Source organism: Scyliorhinus torazame, chromosome 6 (assembly GCF_047496885.1).
Source record: "Scyliorhinus torazame isolate Kashiwa2021f chromosome 6, sScyTor2.1, whole genome shotgun sequence".
Taxonomy (NCBI): Eukaryota; Metazoa; Chordata; class Chondrichthyes; order Carcharhiniformes; family Scyliorhinidae; genus Scyliorhinus; species Scyliorhinus torazame.
The window spans coordinates 149,974,064-149,995,855 of record NC_092712.1 but is presented as its reverse complement, the minus strand read 5'-3'; the positions used below and the strand labels follow the sequence as shown (position 1 = coordinate 149,995,855).

General features: G+C 53.0%; 1 protein-coding gene across 2 annotated transcripts in view; it reads right to left on the bottom strand.

The window, feature by feature from the left end:
* LOC140425065 (band 4.1-like protein 4B) overlaps window positions 1–21,792 on the bottom strand; it is a 574,236-nt gene that overhangs the window by 214,468 nt on the left and 337,976 nt on the right. The gene's annotated exons all lie outside the window — the stretch shown is intronic.

Genomic DNA, 21,792 nt, shown 5'->3' with positions numbered 1-21,792 from the left:
GGATGCTAAGAGATAAACAGACAGAGGGACGTTATAGGCTTACTGAAGAAGTAATCAAACCTGGGACAGTGGCAATATAGCAGGAAAGTTGAGAAGCACAAAATGTCTGGGCTATGGAATTGGGAGGGCAGAGTATCTGAGAGGGGATAAGTGAAAGGAGGCATGACAATAGAAGACTCTAAAAGTGTGGGGGGGGGGGCACGTACGCACATAAGGGCTGGGGTTCTCTGAGCCTCCGCGTCGAAATCGCGCTCTGGCAGGGGTGGAGAATGGGGCGTCAGACCCGCGATCGGGTCCGACACCTTCCCGCGGACCGGAGAATCGCCGCCAGTCGCGCAAGCGCGGTCGACGCGGCGCTGGCGGGGGCCATTGAAAGAGACCCCCGCGATGATTCCCTGCCGGTGTGGTTCTTCCATGGTTCCACTGGGCGGGCACTCAGAGTGGCGGCTGCCGCGGCTGCCCTGGTGGGGGGATCCGCCACCAGGGGGTCCTCCAGGGCGACTAGGGTCCGATCGGGAGCCACCAATCGGCGGGCGCGCGCGATCTGGTGGGAGGGCCTATATTGTTGGGGCTGGCTTTCTGTCTGGGTCTGCCATGTTGCGCGGGGCCGCCGCCGCAGGCAGCCGCCACACATATGCGCGGACCCGTGGCGGAAGTGCAGGGCCCCGTATCAGCTGCTGGAGCTGCGCGGAGCATTCCAGCGGCGTGCTGGCCCCTTCAGGTAAGTGAATCGCTGGACCAAGGGGCCCGCTGACGCCGGCGTGAAACGCTCCGGTGTTTACGCCAGCGTCAACACTTAGCCGCCGTTTCGGAGAATCCCGTCCAAGATTACAAGAAAATTGGGAAATGCTAAAATCTGATGGCAAATAGGAGAGAGGAGAAGAAGAAGTCCAGAGTTACGGTCAGAACATCTATGATGGGTTAACAATGCTATAATTGGATAGAGTTAGCATGGAAAATCAACAAATTGTTGCCCGAGTTCGAAGGCCAGAAAAACAATATTGTAAAAGAGGAGATCAGAGTTAGAAATTACAGCCAGTTTAGCCCAGATCAGAAGTGTATTCTTGATGATTAAAGACGTCCAGGAATTAAAAGCCAAGTTTAAGAGGAAATTCAGGTGGGGAGGGGTAGCAGAAAGAGCAATGGATGACAGCTGATGGCCCCAGGTGGAGATGTGCATAGTGAGGCACTCCCTCAAAACGTGACTGCCCAGTGTCATGATATCCATATTAACATATCATGGTGCAATCACACACACACACACTGATGGATAGGTAGACGGACCAATCAACACACACACAACATCACAGCCAATCACCAATGAGAGCGCACGGACTATAAAACAGGGATCACCACAGTTCCCGCTCATTCTACCAGGAGATAGCTCAGAGCACAGAGCTCACAGCGTGCCACTCAGGCATACACCCTGTGCTGAGTGCCTCTCTAAGATAGTGCTAGGGCTGGGTCCACAGGTTAACTGGTGAAGTACGAACCACAGCCAGAAGTTAACAGTTGTTATTGTACAGAATAATAAAACAGAGTTGTACCATCTACAACCGTGTTGGTTCGTTTGTATATCGGAACACCCAACACGACACCCAGGATCCATCTTATTTGATTTATCAGCAGATGTATTGTTTTTAATAAACAATTTTATTGAGGTATTTTTGGCATATAAAACAATGACATTATATAGTACTGTACAAAAAAGAAAAGCAAATAACACATAGTACAAACCACAACTCCATTCTCGCAACAACCTGCCTAAACTCTACTCTAGCCCCCCCCCCCCCCCCCCCCTGCTGACGGTTAATTCTCCACAAAGAAGTCAATGAATGGCCGCCACCTACGGGCGAACCCTGATAGTGAACCTCTCAAGGCGAACTTAACTTTCTCTAGACAGAGAAAGCTCGCCATGTCCGATAGCCATACTTTGGTCTGCGGGGGCCTTGAGTCCCTCCATGCCAACAGTATTCGTCGCCAGGCTACCAGGGAAGCAAAGGCCAAGATGCCGGCGTCCTTCTCCTCCTGGACTCCCGGGTCCGCCGACACCCCAAAGATTTCCACCTCAGGACTCATTACCACCCCAGTTTTCAAAACCCGAGACATGCCGTAACCAGGGCTGCCAAACTGGTGCCCCTGCACGAAGCAGCCTCCATCCGCTCCCAAACCGACCCAGTACCCACCATCCATTTCCTTATCTTCGCTATGTTGGCCGCCCAGTAGTAGTTGCTGAAGTTCGGCAACGCCAGCCCCCCTTCCCCTCTGTTCCTTTCGAGCATCACCTTCCTCACCTGCGGGGACTTCCCCGCTCAGACAAATCCCAGGATAATTTTATTCAGCCTCTTAAAGAAGGACCTCGGGATGAAAACGGGGAGACACTGAAACATGAACAAGAATCTCGGGAGAATCGTCATCTTAACAGTCTGCACCCTCCCCGCTAGCGACAGCGGGAGCACATCCCACCTCCGGACCTCCTCCTTCACTCGTTCCACAGTCGGGACAGGTTGAGCTTATGCAACTTACCCCAGTCCCATGCCACCTGTATCCCCAAGTATCTGAAGCTTTCTCCTACCAGCCTGAACGGCAACCCCTTCAGCCTACTCTCCTGCCCCCTCGCCTGAATTACAAACAACTCGCTCTTAGCCACGTTCAGTTTATATCCTGAAAACCGGCCAAATTCCCTCAGGGTTTCCATGATATCGTCCATCCCTGCCATTGGGTCCGATACGCATAACAGCAGGTCATCCACGTATAATGAGACTTTATGTTCCACTCCCTCCCAGACCAGCCCTTTCTAGTCCCTTGAAGCTCGGAGAGCAATTGCCAGGGGCTCTATGGCCAGCGCGAACAGCAGTGGGGAGAGAGGGCAACCCTGTCTTGTCCCGCAGTGCAGTCTGAAATATTCTGATGTCGTCCTGTTAGTCCTTACACTAGCCTCTGGGACCTGATATAACAGCCTAACCCAGTCAATGAACCCCTCCCCGAACCCAAACCGTCCCAGCACCTCCTACAGATGGTCCCACTCGGCCTGGTCAAAAGCCTTTTCCCCATCCATAGCTACCACTATCTCTGCCTCCCTGCTTTCCGGGGGCAGCATAATGACATTAAGCAGCCTTCTTAGATTGGCCACCACTTGCCTACCCTTTCCGAACCCGGTTTGGTCCTCCGCAATTACGTCCAGTACACAGTCCTCAATTCTAGTCGCCAAGATTTTGGCCAGTAATTTAGCGTCTACGTTGATTAAAGAGATCGGCCTGTAAGACCCACAAGCCTCCGGGTCTTTATCCCGTTTCAGAATAAGCGAAATAGTGGCCTGTGACATCGTTGGGGTTAGAACCCCCCTGTCTCTTGCCTCGTTAAAAACCCTGACCAGTACCAGTCCCACTATCTCGGCAAACATTTTATAAAACTCCACCGGATACCCATCCGGCCCCGGGGCTTTACCCGACTGCATGACCTTCAGGCCCCCCAATTCCTCTTCGATCCTGACCAGGGCCCCCAGTCCGTCTACTACCCCCTACCCACTCTTGGGAAGGTCAGTCTGTCCAGGAATCGCCTCATCCCCTCCGGTCCCCTGGGGGGTTCCGAAGTGTACAGCTTACTATAAAAGTCCCTAAACACCTTGTTCAGCCCTGCCCGGTCCCCCACCAGATTTCCCTCCCCATCCGCTATCCTTCCTATCTCCCTAGCCGCTTCTCTCTTCCTTAGTTGTTGCCGAGCATTCTGCTGGCCTTCTCTCCATGCTCATATATCGCGCCTTTTACCTTTCTAAGCTGCTCTACGGCCTTGCCTGTAGTCAGCACCCCAAAGTCGGCCTGCAGCCTCTGTCGTTTCCTGAGTAACTCTGGCCTCGGGGACTCCGCGTAACTCCTGTCCGTCTGTAAAATTTCCTTAACCAGCCGGTCCGTCTCTGCCTTGCCTGTCCTATCCCTATGAGCCCGGATTGAGATCAGCTCCTTTCTCACCACTGCCTTCAGCACCGCCCAGAGCACTGCTGCTGAGACTTCTCTGTTATCATTTACCTGCAGGTAATTCTACATGCATCTCCTGAGTCTCTGACACACCGCCTCGTCCGCTAGCAATCCAACTTCCAGCCTCCATTGTGGGCGCTGAAAGCTATCCTTACAAATCTGTAGATCTACCCAGTGCGGAGCATGATTCGATATGGCAATTGCCGAGTATTCTGCCCCCACCATCCCGGCCAGCAAGTCCCTACTCATGACAAAGAAATCAATTCGGGAATACACCTTGTGTACGTGGGAGTAGTACGAAAACCCCCTCGCCGACGGCCGGCTAAATCTCCACGGATCAGCTCCCCCCATTTGCTCCATGAACCCTCTCAGTTCCTTTGCCATCGCTGGCAACCTGCCCGTTTTTGAACACGACCGATCCAGACTCGGGTCCAGGACTGTGTTAAAATCCCCACCCATGATCAGTTTGCGCGAGTCCAAGTCGGGGATCTTCCCTAGCAACCTCCTGATAAAATCCACATCGTCCCAATTAGGGGTATACACACTGACCAAGACAATTCTCGCCCCTTCGAGCTTACCCCTAACCATAACAAATCTTCCGCCCCCATCCGCAACTGTACCCTCCGCCTCAAATTGAACCCTTTTATTAATCAGGATCACAACCCCCCTAGTCTTAGTGTCGAGCCCCGAATGAAAGACCCGACTAACCCAGCCCTTCCTTAGCCTAACCTGGTCTGCCACTTTCAGGTGCGTCTCCTGCAACAAGACTACGTCCGCCTTCAGAACCCGCAAATACGCGAACACACGCGCCCTCTTCACTGGCCCGTTTAACCCTCTAACATTCCAGGTGATCAGCTTGGTTGGGGGGGCAAATCGCTCCCCCCCCCGCCCCTTTGACGATCAGCCATCCCTTTCCTTGGCCAGCCCCCCAGCCATGTGTCACGCATCCTCTGGCCCGCCTCCTGACCGGCTCCACCCATGACCTCCCCACTGTTGCCATGTCCAATTTCCATCCTCGTCAGCAGATCAACTCCCCCCCCCCCCCCCCCCCACCCCCCCCCACCCTCCCCACCCTAGCAACACCATCCTATCACTTAACCCTTGCGCTAATCTAACTATATGAACACCCCCCACCTGGCTTCCGTTGACTAGCCCACCCAGCTAGCCTGGTGGCTCCCAGCTTCGGCGCCAGCGCGTCTCTCACCCATTGTTCCCTGGCCCCCCTCCCCCCGGCCCATCCATACCACTTCCCCAAACCAGCTCTGATTAAACAAAAACTCTGTACAAGTCAGAAACATCCCCAACAATAGTGCAATTTAAATCAAACAAATAGAGATAGGAAGTACCAGGCTCTCTCAGCCCTTCCCCTCCACACACAGAAAAAGATTGCAAAAAATTCCCCCGAAACCCCCATCATGACTGCACCTTTTTAACTATTTTCTTTTTTATATTTTCCCCCGACAAAATTCCAACCAAACAAGTAACCCAAAAAGGAAACATTCAAGGAAACCACGAAAAAGAACAAGAAAAACACATTGCAATCAAAATACATCCACCTAAAAGGGTCGAAAAAATGATAAAAACGGACCCAAGCATGCAGGCATCTCTCACAGCAAGAGAGAAACAAAATAGACTTAAAAGTTCTACCAAGAGTCCAAGAGTCCTCAGCTCAGAGCCAGCCCTTGCTTCTTAACAAAGTTCATCGCCTCCTTGGGTTCCTCGAAATAGTGGTGCTGACTCTCATACGTAACCCACAGTCACGCCGGAAAAAGCAGCCCGAATTTCACCTTGTTCTTATACAAAATCTCCTTCACCTGCCTGTCGCCTCCCCTCCTCCTGGCCACCTCAGTTCTCAGGTCTTGGTAAACAGGCAGGGTGCTATTGTCCCAAGTACAGCTTTGTGTGCTCTTGGCCCATTGCAGAACCCGCTCCTTGTCCAGGTACCTGTGGAACCAGACCACCATCGCTTGTGCGGGACCCCCTCATCGCGGCTGCCTCACCTGCACTCTGTGTGCCCTGTGCACCACCAGCGGGCGAGGGAACACCTCGTTCCCCAGCAGCTTCTGAAACATATCCTCCACATACGCGGCAGCATCCAGCCCCTCAGCCCCCTCCAGGAGGCCAACGATTCTTACATTCATTTCATTTCATTTTCATTTCACATTCTGCCGGCGAGATCTGTTGTCCAGGTCCTCCAGCCTTTCCAGGAGCATTTTTTGCTGATCCCTCAACCTCCGAATCTCCACGTCCGCCACCGTTTGAAAGTCGGCCTGCTCTTCCACCGTCATCTCCAACTTCTGGAGCTTCTCAGCCTGATCATCCAGCCTTTTTTCCCAATCGGTCCATCGACTTCTGTAGCAGCTCCAAGTTATCGTGCTTTAGAGCTAAAAAGCTTCTGTTTATGGTCCCTCCAGCTTCCAAAACTCCGACCGAAATGGGAGCCACCAAATGTGCGACCTACTCCCTCATAGCCGCCACCGGTAGTCCCGATTTATCAGCAGATGTGAGGTATTCATTCTTCAGCAGTCCAAAGCGCTAGCGGCATTGTAGCCACGAGGGTGGCTACTGGATGATAAAGGCTACCTGTTGACTGCAGGATGATAATTCCAGTCCATGCATTGGTGCAGCTTGCATGCAATGCAATGAAAGCAATGATGGGGAAACCTCCGGTTAACAGCCACCTTGATGGGTACTAGCATTCCATGCCTAGGTGTTCCTCTGGGAAGAAGGTCTTGTTCCAGGAGGCTGCAGATGTCAGCCCAACCTGGAGTGCTGCTCATACATGTTGAGAGAGCTGATCCTCTGCCTATGGACCTCACGTTGGGGATTCTTCCCCATCAAGCTGGATCTCTGTAACTAACCCCTCTATGCTGTGGGGGAACATGTGGCTGAGAAGACGGCTGCTGCTCTTCTTGTTCCTCATCAGAGGTGCAAGATAGAGTTTCATTCGCTGCTCCCATGCTGTGATGGAGGCAGACAGTAGGAAAGGACAGATCAAGATGGGTGAAGTGCAAGGTGGGCAGACTTCCATAAAGTTCGAAGTCACCTGTCATGCAGTGAAAGCACACTCTCAGTTGCTGTGAGCACCAGCCTGTCACCAAGGCATGGCTGCAGATATTCAATTTCATTGTTGGAAGGCTTCTTAGCTCATCAGTTTCAATAAAGAGGCACGCCTCCAATGCAACTTTGCCTGGCTGACCCTGGCAAGTTCCACAGCTTGTCAAACCTGCACACTGACTGTTAAAGCCAGAGTGCTACGTTAAATCCTCAGTTAATTGCTTCTTTGAATATTTTAATTATGGGCTTGACAGCTCCATAGGGGTACCCTACTTGCCTGCAAATTCTCCCCCTGCCCCCCAAATTAAATCCACAAATGGGAGGGATCATGTCTGACACAACTTTGAGAATATAACCCTCCATCCACCCTGCCCCCTCACCGGACTCTTTCCACTCAATAGTTAAAATCTGGCCCATTGGGCGAGATTTTCCACTCCCGCGCCGGTTGGGAGAATCGTCTGGGTCGCCAGAATTTCCCGCGACGCCGGTCCGACGCCCTCCCGCGATTCTCCCAAGCGGCGAGAACGGCCCCGTCGAGTCCCGCGCTGCGCAGGCCGGAGAATCGCCCGAGACACCCAAAATGGCGATTCTCCGGCACCCCTGCTATTCTCAGGCCCGGATGGGCCGAAGTCCCGGCGGCGTGACCCCAGTCCATGCCGTCGCCATTCACACCTGCTATTTAAAGTCGTCAGCCAGTCGTGCTGGCTGACGCTGAGCAGGGAGGAGGTGAGCGGACTGTAGCGCAGCGCCCGGAGACCGGGTCGTCTTCCCTGAGAAGGCTGCGGCCAAAGGGGAGGGGTGGGAGAGTGTGCAGGTGGGGGGGGGGGGGGGGGGGGGGGGGTGAGGGAGAGTGTGCAGGTGGGAGGGGGATGAGGGAGAGTGTGCAGGTGGGAGGGGGGGGAATGAGGGAGAGCGCGCAGGTGGGAGGGGGGGCGGGAGAGTGTGCAGGTGGGAGGGGGATGAGGGAGTGTGTGCAGGTGGGAGGGGGGTGAGGGAGAGTGTGCAGGTGAGAGGGAGATGATGGAGAGTGTGCAGGTGGGAGTGGGGTGAGGGAGAGTGTGCAGGTGGGAGGGGGGGTGAGGGAGAGTGTGCAGGTGAGAGGGGGATGAGGGAGAGTGTGCAGGTGGGAGGGGGGAGTGTGGGAAAGTGTGCAGGTGGGAGGGGGGATGAGGGAAAGTGTGCAGCTGGGAGGGGGGGGCGGGAGAGGGTGCAGGTGGGGGTGGTGAGGGAGAGTGTGCAGGTGGGAGGGGGTGCGGGAGAGTGTGCAGGTGGGAGGGGGGAATGAGGGAGAGTGTGAAGGTGGGAGGGGGGGGGGATGAGGGAGAGTGTGGATGGTATCGTCCATCCGTGGATGCCACATGTCAGCCGCCCTGATATGGCAGGACGGTGACGAGGACACGGCCGCAGGTTGAGTGTGGCTGATGGGCACAGGCGAGTGGCACACTGGTGAGCAGTACGGTGTGAAGTGACCGTTGGGCGCAGACAGAGACCAGGTGTTAGGCCGGCTGTGTATCTGCAGCGCGACCAGGCCACCGGGACACACAGGGATCCCATGCAGCCCGGCTGGCGAGGTGTGGAAGAACCTCCGTGTAACATGTTGTTTCTCTGCCCCTCCACCACCCTCCTGCAGGTCACCATGTATGCCAACCAGACAGCGATGTTCACTGCCATGGTTGGAGCTGCAGTTCTGGAGTTTGCCAACCGGCAGCGTAGAGTCGGACGGCCCACAGTGGCTGCAGATGCAGCGGTCGCCGGTGCAGCAGAGGGGATGGCCGCGGAGTGGCCCGTCGTCGACGCGCAGGCCGCAGGCGCTCAGGACCCGAATGTACAGGGGGATGCCGAGGGGAACATTGACCGCCAGACAGCGAGGAATGCAGAGGAAGTTCTTTGGGGGGAGCAGGAGGAGGAGGAGGAGGAGGAGGAGGAGGAGCAGGAGGATCCACTGATGGTGTGCCAGGGCGCCACAGGCGTCCAGCAAGGCCGAGGGTGTACCGTGACAGAATGTCGTTCGAGGCCCTACCGGACATCACATGCAGGAGGAGACTACGGTTCAGCAGGTAGACGGTCGCACATATATGCCACCTCGTGGCGCACCTCGCACCACGTGGAATGGGAGGTGGACACGCTATAACAGTCTCCGTCAAGGTGACGGTGGCCCTAAACATTTATGCGACCGGTTCCTTCCAGGCGCCGAGCGGGGACCTCTCCGGGATATCACAGGCATCGGTCCACAGGTGCATCAGGGCCGACACCGACGCCTTGTACGCCATCGCGGACAGGTACATTCAATTCCCCGAGGACCGAGCACAGCAGGAAGCACGGGCACGTGGATTCGCCAAGGTGGCCTGGATACCGATGGTCCAGGGTGTCATCGATGGTGTGCACGTCCCCATGTGCTCACCTGCAGACAACAGGGACGTGTTCATGAACAGGAAGGACGTGTACTCCATGAACATTCAGGTGGTGTGCGACCCCCACATGAAGATCATGCACATGTGTGCAAAGTACCCCGGCAGTGTGCATGACGCCTACATTCTGGCACAGTCGTTCATCCCCACAATTATAGAATTTACAGTGCAAAAGGAGGCCATTCGGCCCATCGAGTCTACACCGGCCCTTGGAAAGAGCACCCTACTTGAGCCAATACATCCAACCTATCCCTGAAACCCCACCTACCCTTTTTTTGGACACTAAGAGTAATTTAGCATGGGCAATCCTCCTAGCCTGCACATCTTTGGACTGTGAGAGGAAACCGGAGCACCCGGAGGAAATGCACGTAAACACAGGGAGAACGCGGAGACTCCGCACAGACAGTGACCCAAACCGGAAATTGCACCTGGGACCGTGGAGCTGTGAAGTGACAGTGCTAACCCTGTGCTACCGTAAAGCAACAGTGCTAACCAGAGTGCTACCGTGCCGTCCTAGTCTCTCAAGGGATGAGGAATTGAAGCCAAGATGAGCCATGACTGTATTGAATGGTCGAGTAGGTTCGATGGGCAGTACAATCTAATCCCAATCCTACTTCTTGTGTTCATCCAAGACTAGATGTTAAGATTCAATGTCAGCAATTTGGACAATTATTTCAAAATGGCAAACTCCAAGCTCACTATTTTTTTTTAATGTTCGATGGATACCGCCCCCCCGGCTGAGGGGCTGGTTGCTGGGCGGCAAGGGCTATCCATTGAGGTCATGGCTGCTGACGCCAATACGGAGGCCTCACACCAACGCGGAGAGCCTATACAATGAGGCACATGCAGCAACCAGGGGTGTGGTGGAGCGGTGCTTCGGGCTGCTGAAGATGCGCTTCAGATGCCTGGACCGATCAGGAGGGCCCTGCAGTACCGGCCCGACAGGGTCGGTCGCATAGTTGTGGTCTGCTGTGCGCTGCACAACATAGCCATGCAGAGGGGAGATGACCTGGTGGAGGAGCCGGAGGGAGGACCTGACGGCACCGGAGCCAACGCAAACGAGGTGGATGGGGAAGAGGAGGATGCAGAGGATGAGGATGATGGTGGGGGGAGGGGCGCAGGACACAGACACTGCCCGGCAGCTCGTTACGTCCAGCAGGCACGCGACGCGTTGGTGGCCGCACGGTTCACGCACTGTGGGGGTGGGATTCGCTGAACACTGCCACTTGTACCGTCACTCCTGTACACGGGCACCACACAGCACCCACCACTACCCCCCCCCCCCCACCCCGCGTTCACGGCACCAATTCCACATCACCTTACCACTGCGGCACTACGGGATTGCACAACATTGATGATTGGGTAAGCGGGTGTGATCAGTGCCATGTTGAATGATGACAGCCCGCTCTGCGATGAGCTGTGAGCTCAGATTCGCCAGCCAAGGTCTGACTCATGGCTATAGCTGAACCCTGCACTCCGGTGGTCACAGCCTTCGTGACGGATATTTCACCACATTCCCGTGTGGGGTGGCTGGCGTCGGTGTGCCGAGGACAACGGTGTCCGATTATGGGGGGTGGTGGGGGGGAAAGGGACAGCACATCCGGAACAGACCTTGAACGGCTCGTATACCACAACGCCAATCGGGCACCCTCACGAGCCCCCTGGCACCGTACATAGCACACAGTCTTACAAGTCAAATTCAACAGTGAGTTTATTTGTGTGGTTAACATAGGTGCCCTACCCACTAGAACTAGACTGTGCCCTGCACCCGTGCCAACTTCTTACATGCCTAACGTCTTTGCCTTACGGGCCCTACCACTACGTCTAGGTGTGTTCCCAGATGGTACAGCAGGAGTGGACGCGGACTGCTGTGAATCATGCCCTTCGACATGGCTCCCCGTCGGCACACGTTTCCTGGGGCGGCCCGGCTTCGATGGGCCAGGCTGCTCGGCGGGCGTGCTGGATGGCGTGGTGCCACCCTGACCTGCCCGCTCCCCACCAGATGCACCAGGGACGGAACGGGGGGAGGCCGAGTATACCGGGACGTCCCTTGATGGAGCTACCGGGAGGGGCCCCAGAACCTCCTCCTCCCTCGGGGAGCCCGGTGGCCCCCGGACCTCACTGTGGGACGGAGATGCGCTCGGAGACATGCCCCGTCGCACCCCCGACACCTGGCGCTGCAAGTCCTGGAGGCCTGCAGCGGGATCAACCACGGTCCGAATGTTCGCAGAGATGGAGCCCAGGGAGTGCCACATTCCTGCCAAGGTCTGTGCGATCTCAACCTGTGAGTGCGCAATGCCATCCATCACGTGCGCCAGGCAGTCTATGCTCTCCGCGACTGACTGCTGGGACTGTGCCATCGCTTGCTGGGACCGGGCCATGGCATGGTGAGACTCGGCCAGGGCCCGGAGAGCAGCGGCAATGTTGTGTTGGCTCTGTGAGATGGCTGCCTGTGAGAGGGAAGCCCTCTCCTGGGCCATGGATGACGCGTGCACATGAAGTCCAACGCCTTGCAGAACCTAACCCATGGCCGAAACCCTTTCACCCATTGCCTCCACCGTGGACGCCACCCGTGCGGTGTCGGCCTGGGTGGCTGCGATGAGCGGCACCACTCCCTGCTCCTGGACACGGATAGACTCCTCCAACTGCGTGTGCAGGTCCTGGAAGGTGGCCCTCATCCCGTTATTCAGTCCCTGGGTGTCCACATGCATCAGTTGTCCGGGTGGGTCAATTACATCCAGGAACCCGGGAACCGTCTGGGTGGCAGCTGTTTGCTGGGCCTGGGCTGCCCTCCCGACCGTCCAGCCCCTCGGCTGCTCCAAACTCCACCTGCTGTACCGGCTCGGATGTGGGGGTGCGCACCAGACAGTGACCCGGGAGCCTCATCACTTATATGCCCAACCGAGGTGAGTGCCTCTGTGATGGTGAACGGTGTGGGAGACAGCAGTGTCGCAAGCTCGAGGTCATCATCCGTCAGGAAGTCAGGTGTGGACTGGTCCCCTCATGGCCCGGCGCAAGCTCCATGCGGGCCATGTCGTCTTGACCTCCAGTTCGATCCAGCGGGTGTGTGGCCGTGATGTGGGCTTCGACATGAATGTCCACCCTGTGCCCCTCACTAATGTCTGTCTCGGTGGTCTGACCGTCCCGGTCCTGCGTCCTTGACTGAGAGATCTGCCCTCCTGTCCGACCGACTGCCAACCTCTGACGTGCGTCCCTGGGTGCAGTTGCGGTTGGCGATGTTCCGCTGTTTCCTGGGCGAGACATCCCTGAAGGTTCGGCAGGTGGCCCTGGGGAACATAAAGATTCGGGGTTCGTTAGACACGGTGGCCCGGGTGTATGGTGGTGGTGGGTGCACAGTGTGAAGGGGGAGGGGATCGGGGGTGCAATGGCCAGAGTGTGGGGGGGGATGGGAAACAGGGTGCAGTGGCCAGAGTGTGTGGGGGGGGGGTGAGATCGGGGGTGCAGTGGCCAGAGTGTGAGGGGGGATGGGATCGGGGGTGCAGTGGCCAGAGTGTGGGGGGGGGGATGGGATCGGGGGTGCAGTGGCCAGAGTGTGGGGGGGGGGGGGATCGGGGGTGCAGTGGCCAGAGTGTGGGGGGGATGGGATCGAGGGTGCAGTGGCCGGAGTGTGAGGGGGGATGGGATCGGGGGTGCAGTGGCCAGAGTGTGGGGGGGGGATGGGATCGGGGGTGCAGTGGCCAGAGTGTGGGGGGGGGATGGGATCGAGGGTGCAGTGGCCAGAGTGTGAGGGGGGATGGGATCGGGGGTGCAGTGGCCAGAGTGTGGGGGGGGGGGGGGATGAGATTGGGGGTGCAGTGGCCAGAGTGTGAGGGGGGATGGGATCGGGGGTGCAGTGGCCAGAGTTGGGGGGGGGGGGTGGGATCGGGGGTGCAGTGGCCAGAGTGTGGGGGGGGGAATGGGATCGCGGTGCAGTGGCCAGAGTGTGGAGGGGGGGGGGGGGATGGGATCGAGGGTGCAGTGGCCAGAGTGTGAGGGGGGCGATGACGGGTTGGGGGTGGAGAGGACATGCAGGGTTCTCTCACTTGCTTGTGCGCCTCCGACCTGGCATGGCGCGATCTCCCGGGTGGCGGATCCCCCAGCGAGGTCCAGGGCCCTCTGCTCGTGAACGGTTCGGGGTTGCAGGACAGGAGAACCCCCTCCGGTTCTCATGCGCTCACGCTGGTTGTGAGCTGTCTTGCCCTGGGGTGGGGGGGTTGGATAAAGCATTACCATTAGGCGGGTATCATCAGGGCATGCAGATATAGACAACACTGTTGCTGGTTCAGGAGACAGCACGCCATGGGTTTGCTCCAGGGGGGTCCCGGGGCCCATGTGGGTCGAGTAGATAGTTGGGCACCGTGACCCCCCCAAACCCCCCCCACCACCACCGCCCCTGATGCCCCAATCCCCTCAACACTAACAACCCCCCCTGACCCCCCCACCGCCCCTGATGCCCCCCCCACCACCGCCCCTGATGCCCCAATCCCCCCAACACCGCCTCTGATGCCCCAATCCCCCCCAACACCCACCACCGCTCCTGATGCCCCAATCCCCCCCAACACTCCCAACCCCCCCCTGACCCCCCCCCCCAACACCGCCCCTGATGCCCCAATCCCCCCCAACACTCCCAACCCCCCCTGACCCCCCCCCACCCCACTTCCCCCCCCCAGTGCCGGGGGGTCTGCCCCACAGCACTGACGGCGGTGCCAACCTCACACCAACCGCGCCTCACCGCGCTGGATGGCTGGCGATGCCCATGTCTTGGGCAAGGGGTGTCCCTTCTCTGCTCGACCTCATCCACCAGGGTGTCCAGGTCCATGTCCCGGAACCTCGGTGCGGCTCTTCTGGGCTCAGCCATCTCCTCAATTCTCCTCCGGGTCCTCTGTGCGCGGATCACGGCATTTATGATGCAGCGCCGCGTCATTCAGGCGTCGCGTGGTGACGACGAGGCCTTCGCGACACGCCCCTGAGTTTCTCGCGGCCCCAATCCTAGCCCATTTTCGGGCCCTGAATCGGTCGGGATCGGGGCCGTTTCGCGCCGTCGTGAACCTCGACGGCGTTCACGACGGCGTGGGCACTTCGGCGCGCGAGTGGAGAATCACGCCCATTGTTTCTGGTGCTAGCCTGCAAATTGCCAAATTTACTGAATTTAGTTTCACAACATGCCATATTGAAATTTTAATCCTCAACTAGCAGCCAATGTAAATCAGAAGATGGGCTGCTGGCCAAGTGTGACATGATAAGATTGTCAGAGAAGGAAGAAACATCCATGGCGAAGTTGAAGATAACATAAAGACAAAAACCATGGCATACCATATTGCAGAGGCCAGTGGCAGAGGGGAAGATTGGGAAACTTTGTAAAGATCAACAAAGGGTTGCTAAAAAAAAGTAAGAAACAGAGCAAGATAAATTATGAAAGAAAACTAGCTCAAAATATTTTTTAAAAAGCAAAAACTCCCATCAGTACATAAAAGGGAGAGAGTAGCTCAAGTGAATGTTTGTAACTTGGAGGTTGGGACTGGGGAGTGAATAATGGGGTTCACAGAAATGGCAGAGACACTAAATCAGTATTTTGCCTCAGTTTTCACAGTAGAGAACACTAGTGCCGTCCCAATAGTAACAGGTATTGCAGAGATAATAGAAAGGGAGGAACTTAGAACAATCATATCAATAGGGAAAAACAATAGCAACTTTGGGGAGTGAAGGCAGATAGGTCTGGTGGCCTACATTCTAGGGTCTTAAAGGAAGTGGCAGTGGAAATAGTGGATCCATTGGTTATAATATTCCAAAATTCCCTGTATGCGGGAAAGATTCCAGTGGATTGGAAAAATGTGAATATAACGCTCTTGCTCAAAAAGGGAGGGAGGCAGAAGGTGGAGAACTATAGACCAGTTAGTTTAACATCTTGTTGTTGGGAAATTGTTGGAATCCATTATTAAGGAAGTAATAACAGGACATTTAAAAGGAAATTTCCTCATTTTGTTTGAAATATCCTTCACCTGTTAATTAATGTTTGAATTATTTCAATTTCAGTTTTTTTTTTTTTTTTTTTTTTTACAGGAATTCCCAAGATGCCAATGGAAAAGAAACAATGGACAAAATTTAAAAAAAACTTTTACTGGAAATAGTTAATACAACAAAGAGCCTTATGTAGCTACAAGCATTCACATTTCATCACCAAGAAACGGGACACCACAGGCAATCCCACAGTCTAGGCAGCCGCAATGTAGGATCTCAAACTTCTTGCTCAAACGTTTCAGCTCCTGAGTTGCATTTCACTAGCTGCGTTGTGCCATCCAAAGTTTCAGAACACAGTTACCACTGAAAAGGCACACGTCGATGAATCCTCTCTCACTTGGGGCACAATAGTCCCGATGGCATAGAATCCCAGAGACTTCCTTCACTGACCTCTTTAAACTATTTGGTGGGCTCCCACAACACAAACAATAGCAATGGGTCTTGTCCGATCCATAATTCCTTGCCCTTCCTATCGTCAGCTCTCTGCTCTTTACAACAGTTTAATATGCACTGTAACACAATCTCTGCTCCATTCTCAGATCTCCTTCAAAACTAGGATCTGTTCAAAGGTGTCCAAACACAACTGTTCGTCAGAGAGGACCTTGCTTGTTTTCTCTCACACAAATTTTCAATGTGTTCTGATCCATCAAACAAAAGCACAGGCTTTCCCAAGCCCATTGCAATGAGCATTCTATTTACCCTTTGCTTCTTAGCTTGCTTGCCAAGTTCATGTTAATTCCCATGCCAACCTCAGATCACATGCACACATTGGAACATAATGATGGCATCATCGGAATTTAATGATGACATCATCAGGAAACGAACTGACCCTCTTTTAGAATACCCCCCATTAGGGGCTAACACTAATTACCTGCTTATGGACGATGCCATCACAAAAACAGCATATTGATTGTGGGGGGGGGGGGGGGGGGGGGTCGGGGGTGATGAGCAAGGATAGATCCTTTGGAGATTAAGGGGATGTGCAGAGGAGCCATGGATGGAGAAACACCGTGCATGTAGGAGTAGAAATTTACAAGGGTAGTCCAATGGAGCTGCGTAGTTCCCTTAACTAGGTGAAAAGCAACAGTGTGATAAAAGGGCTTTGGCTACGACTAAGGCACAATAATGTTTGATATCACAGATACCTCTGCAGTATCTTGCATTTTTAGGCCACCAATTCCATTCTGAATAAACTTCAAGTGATTTTTAAAAAAACATCCTTTCTTCAGTCTCCAGCAGGAACTTTGTGCCTTACTATGAAAATATTCTGCATGACTGCCTACAATAAAAATCCAAAATACTGGGAATACTTGGGCCAGGCAGAATCTGTGGAAAGAAACAGAGTTAATGTTTCAGATTGATGACCCCTTGTTGTGGACCTGAAATGCTAACTCTATTTCTCTCCACAGATACTGTCTAACCTACCGAGTAGTACCCGCATTTTTGTTGTTATTTCACTTTTGTCTGATTGACTGCCTGTTGCTGCAAAGACCCCGGGGGGAACGAGAGATTCAAAGTTCAGTGTTGACATGCCACCAAGGCATTTTGAATTCATAAATCACAATGTAGTGCCAAACAGATAAAATATTGCACAGATGAGATTCACATCAATTCCGATAGTTTTTGGTTTGCTGAAGACAAATCTTTAACACTGGCAGTCTGTGAAGCAGAAAACACAAACCTTTCCTGCCAGGAAAGAAGCATTAATGCCTTGCTATTGATGATGGGAGAGTGGAAAAAATGCCTGAGGTGTGCTTTGTAGCTATGTTGTTTATGCACAACAAGACAAGAGGAAGATCATATTTTCAGATAATGCAATTCGGTGAAGTAAATAATTGACACGCTCAGTTGAACAAGTCTTATTTTAACACATGTGGAGGATGAACTTAAGTCTATTTCTTGACATGAAAACTACATGTTTTTAACTTTCTCCTGCCCATGTATTTAAATCCTTCTAGCTACAGTACAGTTAAATAAGATTTTAGCTGTATCAATGCGTGGGGTAGAATATTACAGGGATGAGATGGGGATTCTCTCCCCACTCCCGAAAACAAAGTCAGTGTGGAGCTGGCCCACTCTCTGCCAGCCTGCCCCACAACCAAATCAGGTTGCAAGTGGGCTAAACTGGGGCGGGGAGGGGAGGAACCTCTTGTCTTGTTGTGCATAAACAACCTACCTACAAAGCACACCTCACTGGGGAGGAAGTCCCGGCCTTGTGAGCTGCCCAATAATTGGATTGGCCAGCAGCTCCATCAGTCCTAGCAACATCAAGAGTGCAATATTGGGCACTGCTGGGACAACAATCAGGAACAAGGTGATGGCCCATGGATCAGGGAGCCAGGTAGGTTAGGGTCTTGGGCAGGGAGGGTTTGTGAATTTAGGAGGGGGCAACGGGATGGGGTGGTATGTTTTATGGAGCAAGCAAGTAGGAAGAAATTGGGGGTATAGCATCTGTTGTGTTATGCTTCTTCGTGTAGCATAAGCTGCTTCCTTGATGTATGCTTTGACAAAGGAAGCTCCCGACTCGGAGATAGGTTTAACACATTTATCGAACAGTTAACCATTCTCCTACTTGAGTTCGACTCTCCTGCTAATCTAACTGTAGTAACTCAGTCTAACTAAACCAGTCTGCTCTAAGCCACGTGCTGGGTGTGATGCTTCTGATCAACCCTAATGTACTGTCTAGATGTGTGTCTGTGGAAAGAGACAGAGCATGTGTGCCCTGTCCTTTTATATGGGTTGTGTAATGCCCCCTTGTGGTAATGCCACCTCTGGGTGTCTTGACTGCTCATTGGTTGTGTCCTATTCTAAGTGTTCATTAGCTGCATGTTTGCATATCATGATATCTCCGGTGCTCCCTCTAGTGTTTACTTAGTTGTAGTGTATTTACATGAACCCCCCGTGCATATACGGTGATGCATACCACCACATCCCCCCTTTTTTCGTGTTACATATTTTCTGTACTTTGTTAAAGAAAATTGAACAAAACAAGTAGATAAGTGATGACATGTACAGGTTATGATAACATTGATGATTATACAATACTAAGTAATATTTAGGAGTCCACAATTTATGAATTGGTACGGTCGAGTGGCTTTTTTCTTTTGTTGATGAAATGGCGATGTTGATGTTGTCATTGCTTTGTGAACGCCATCAGTGTTCCTGCGCTTGAGTAACCAAGAAGTCATCATGAGGTGGTCAAATGGTCAAATCACTTTGTTGTCTGATTTGGACTCTTTTTTTTTTTCCGATGCTTGTGGTAGCGATTCTCGATGTCATCTTTCCTGTCTGACCTGGACTGGTGTCTGTGTTTGCGGTATTGATGCCGTATGTCAGCTGCCTTGAAAGCTGGTCTGCTTGTTTGTAGTGGAGCAAACGTGAATTTATAAGATGCGTTATCATGCCATGGTATGTCTGCACACTTGCCATTGTTTTGAGCTGTGCTGTCACAGTGTCCTGCATTGGCAGAGTTGTACCATGTCGTACCAGTCGTTGTTCCATTGTTGTTGTTTTTGTCATGCTTGTTGTTGACTTTGGTGCCTTTGGTATGCTTCTTGTTGTTGTCTGTATTGTTGATTTTGTAGGTTTTGTTGGTGTGTTTGATGCGCTCAATGACCATTCCGAGTGGAGAATTCGAGTCCTTCACAAAGTTACTTGTGTCAGTGTCCTTTGTGGCATCTGGTGTTGCATTGAGCGTTTCGTCTTTGATTCCTCGGTGTTCCCCATCTGGAGTCATGTCCGGATCACTTGAATCATCTTTGGCTTGTTGATGCTCCCCATCTGGAGTTCTTTCTGATTCACCTGAATCATCTTTGGTTTCTTGATGGTCCTCTGTCAGAGTCATTTCAGGTTCACTTGAATCATCTTTGGTTTCTTGATGCTCCTCGTCTGGAGTCAAAATCTTCAAGATTTCATTTTCTTGTGGAGAGGCTCGAGTGGTGGAGGTTTCAATTGACGTGGTCGTACTGGACGCACTAGTAGTCTCACTTTGATTGTCGAGTGCCTCTGTACATACAAGCTGAGATCTGTTAGTCTCGCTGTGATGTTGCACATCTTGTATGGAAATTGTGATGGCTTTGTCACTTGTCTCACATACAGTGGGTAGACCTTCAGTGTCTTTTTGTTGGTTAGATGAGCTGGGTAGACTGTCAGTCTTCTTCTGGTGGCTCAAGTAATCTGGATAGACTGTCATAGTCTTTCTGTTGTTCATGTGAGCGTGGCAGACTTGCATCGTCTGCTGCTGGTTGCTCAGATAAGGTGGATAGACCTTCATGGTCTTGTTTATGCATTGACTACGCTTTGGAGTCTTGAGTTGCTCCCATTGTGGAGTCTGCCAACGAGCTCGCTGTGGAGGCTTGTATCGTTCTCTCAGTGGAGTCTGGCATTTTTCCTTGTGTGGAGTCGTGCAGTGGTCTCACTGTGGAGTCGATCTGTGCACTCTCAACGGAGTTGTGTAGTGGTCTCGGAATGGAGTCTTTCATCGCTCTCTGTGTGGAGTCGGGGATCTTTTGTGGTGCGTGGACCCCTCTCTGTGTGGAGTCGGGGACTCTTCGTGGTGCGTGGACCATTCTTCGCGGTGTGTGGACCACTGGTGTGGCGTCAGGCCGCTCTCTGTGGGCTTGTACCGCTCTCTGTCTCTTGGCGTCAGGCCGCAGCAGAATCCTGTACTCATGGGTCGGGATGTCGTCTATGCTGGGCTGAGGATCCTCAAATCCGAAAAACTCATCCATGTTTGTCTAGGGTGCATCAATGTACAAATCATCTCGTTGCAGTTCGGATTCTTTACGGTGCTCGCTACGTCCAATGATGAAATCATCTTCTGAGTCGTAGTCTTCAAGGACCAAATCATATCTTTGGGCGGTGCTAACTGTTTGTTGCAGGGTTCTGCGGAGGTTATTTTCATCTACTGGTCGAAGTTCAGGCATTGTGCTGCCTTACGTGCTGAAAGAATTGTGTTTTCTGGCTTTAAAACTCTACTTCACTATTTTCGGACATTTCCCCTTTAAGTGGGCGTGGTCCGCAGCTTCTGACGTCATGACGCTCGTGACGTAAAGCGTAGGAATGGATTGCTCATGCGCAAATCGCCTTTCCTTTACTGTGCACTCTTTTCGCAACTGCGCATGCGCAAAACACTGTTTTGCCGGTTCGCGTCTTCTGTGGAACTGCGCATGTGCGGACTGGGCCGGTTGGATACGTGCAAGATGGCTGCTGTTTGCTTCTGTTGCATCCCTACCTCTGCCTCGTGGTGAGTATAGGCGCCAGTTTTACCGATTTCTTTTGTGTTTACCTCGCAGTAGTTTTCAAACTTGTCCACGACTGCCTGGAAGTCTTTTTTGTCCTGCCCTTTGGAGTATTTGAAGGAGTTGCAGTTCTCGGTGGCATGCTCACCCGCAATGGTGAGTAGAAGAGCTATCTTTTTAGCATCGGCCTCGCCATTTAGGTCGGCTGCTTCCAGGTAAAGCTGAAATCTCTGCTTGAATGCATGCCAGTTGGCACTAAGATTGCCGTGGTACCGGAGTTGCTGAGGAACCGGAATCTTGATCATCTTGCCTGGGTGCTGTTGCTGGTTGTCACGGATCTTGCTGAGTTGAACTAAATAGATTGAACAGGCACTACTGGTACCATGTTGTGTTATGCTTCTTCGTGTAGCATAAGCTGCTTCCATGATGTATGCTTTGACAAAGGAAGCTCCCGACTCGGAGATAGGTTTAACACATTTATTGAACAGTTAACAATTCTCCTACTCGAGTTCGCTCCTACTCCTACTCCTGCTAATCTAACTGTAGTAACTCTGTCTAACTAAACCAGTCTTCTCTAAGCCACGTGCTGGGTGTGATGCTTCTGACCAACCCTAATGTACTCTCTAGATATGAGTCTGTGGAAAGAGACAGAGCATGTGTGCCCTGTCCTTTTATATGGGTTGTGTAATGCCCCCTTGTGGTAATGCCACCTCTGGGTGTCTTGACTGCTCATTGGTTGTGTCCTATTCTAAGTGTTCAGTAGCTGCATGTTTGCATATCATGACATCTCCGGTGCTCCCTCTAGTGTTTACTTAGTTGTAGTGTATTTACATTAACCCCTTGTGTATATACGGTGATGCATATCACCACAGTATCTAAGAAGGGTTGCCCCTCAAGTCACCCTTCCTTTCTCCCCTTTGGAAAAGGTTTTTAGATAGAAAAGCAGGTTGCCCGCACCTGCCCATCGTCTTTACATCATGGCCAGCGTATCGTCAGGATCAATTGGTTTGTTAACAACCCCAATTGACCCTTGGTTACTTATTTAAATATGGTAGGTTGTCTGCTGATTTTGGTGCCCGCCCATCCCTCACATTA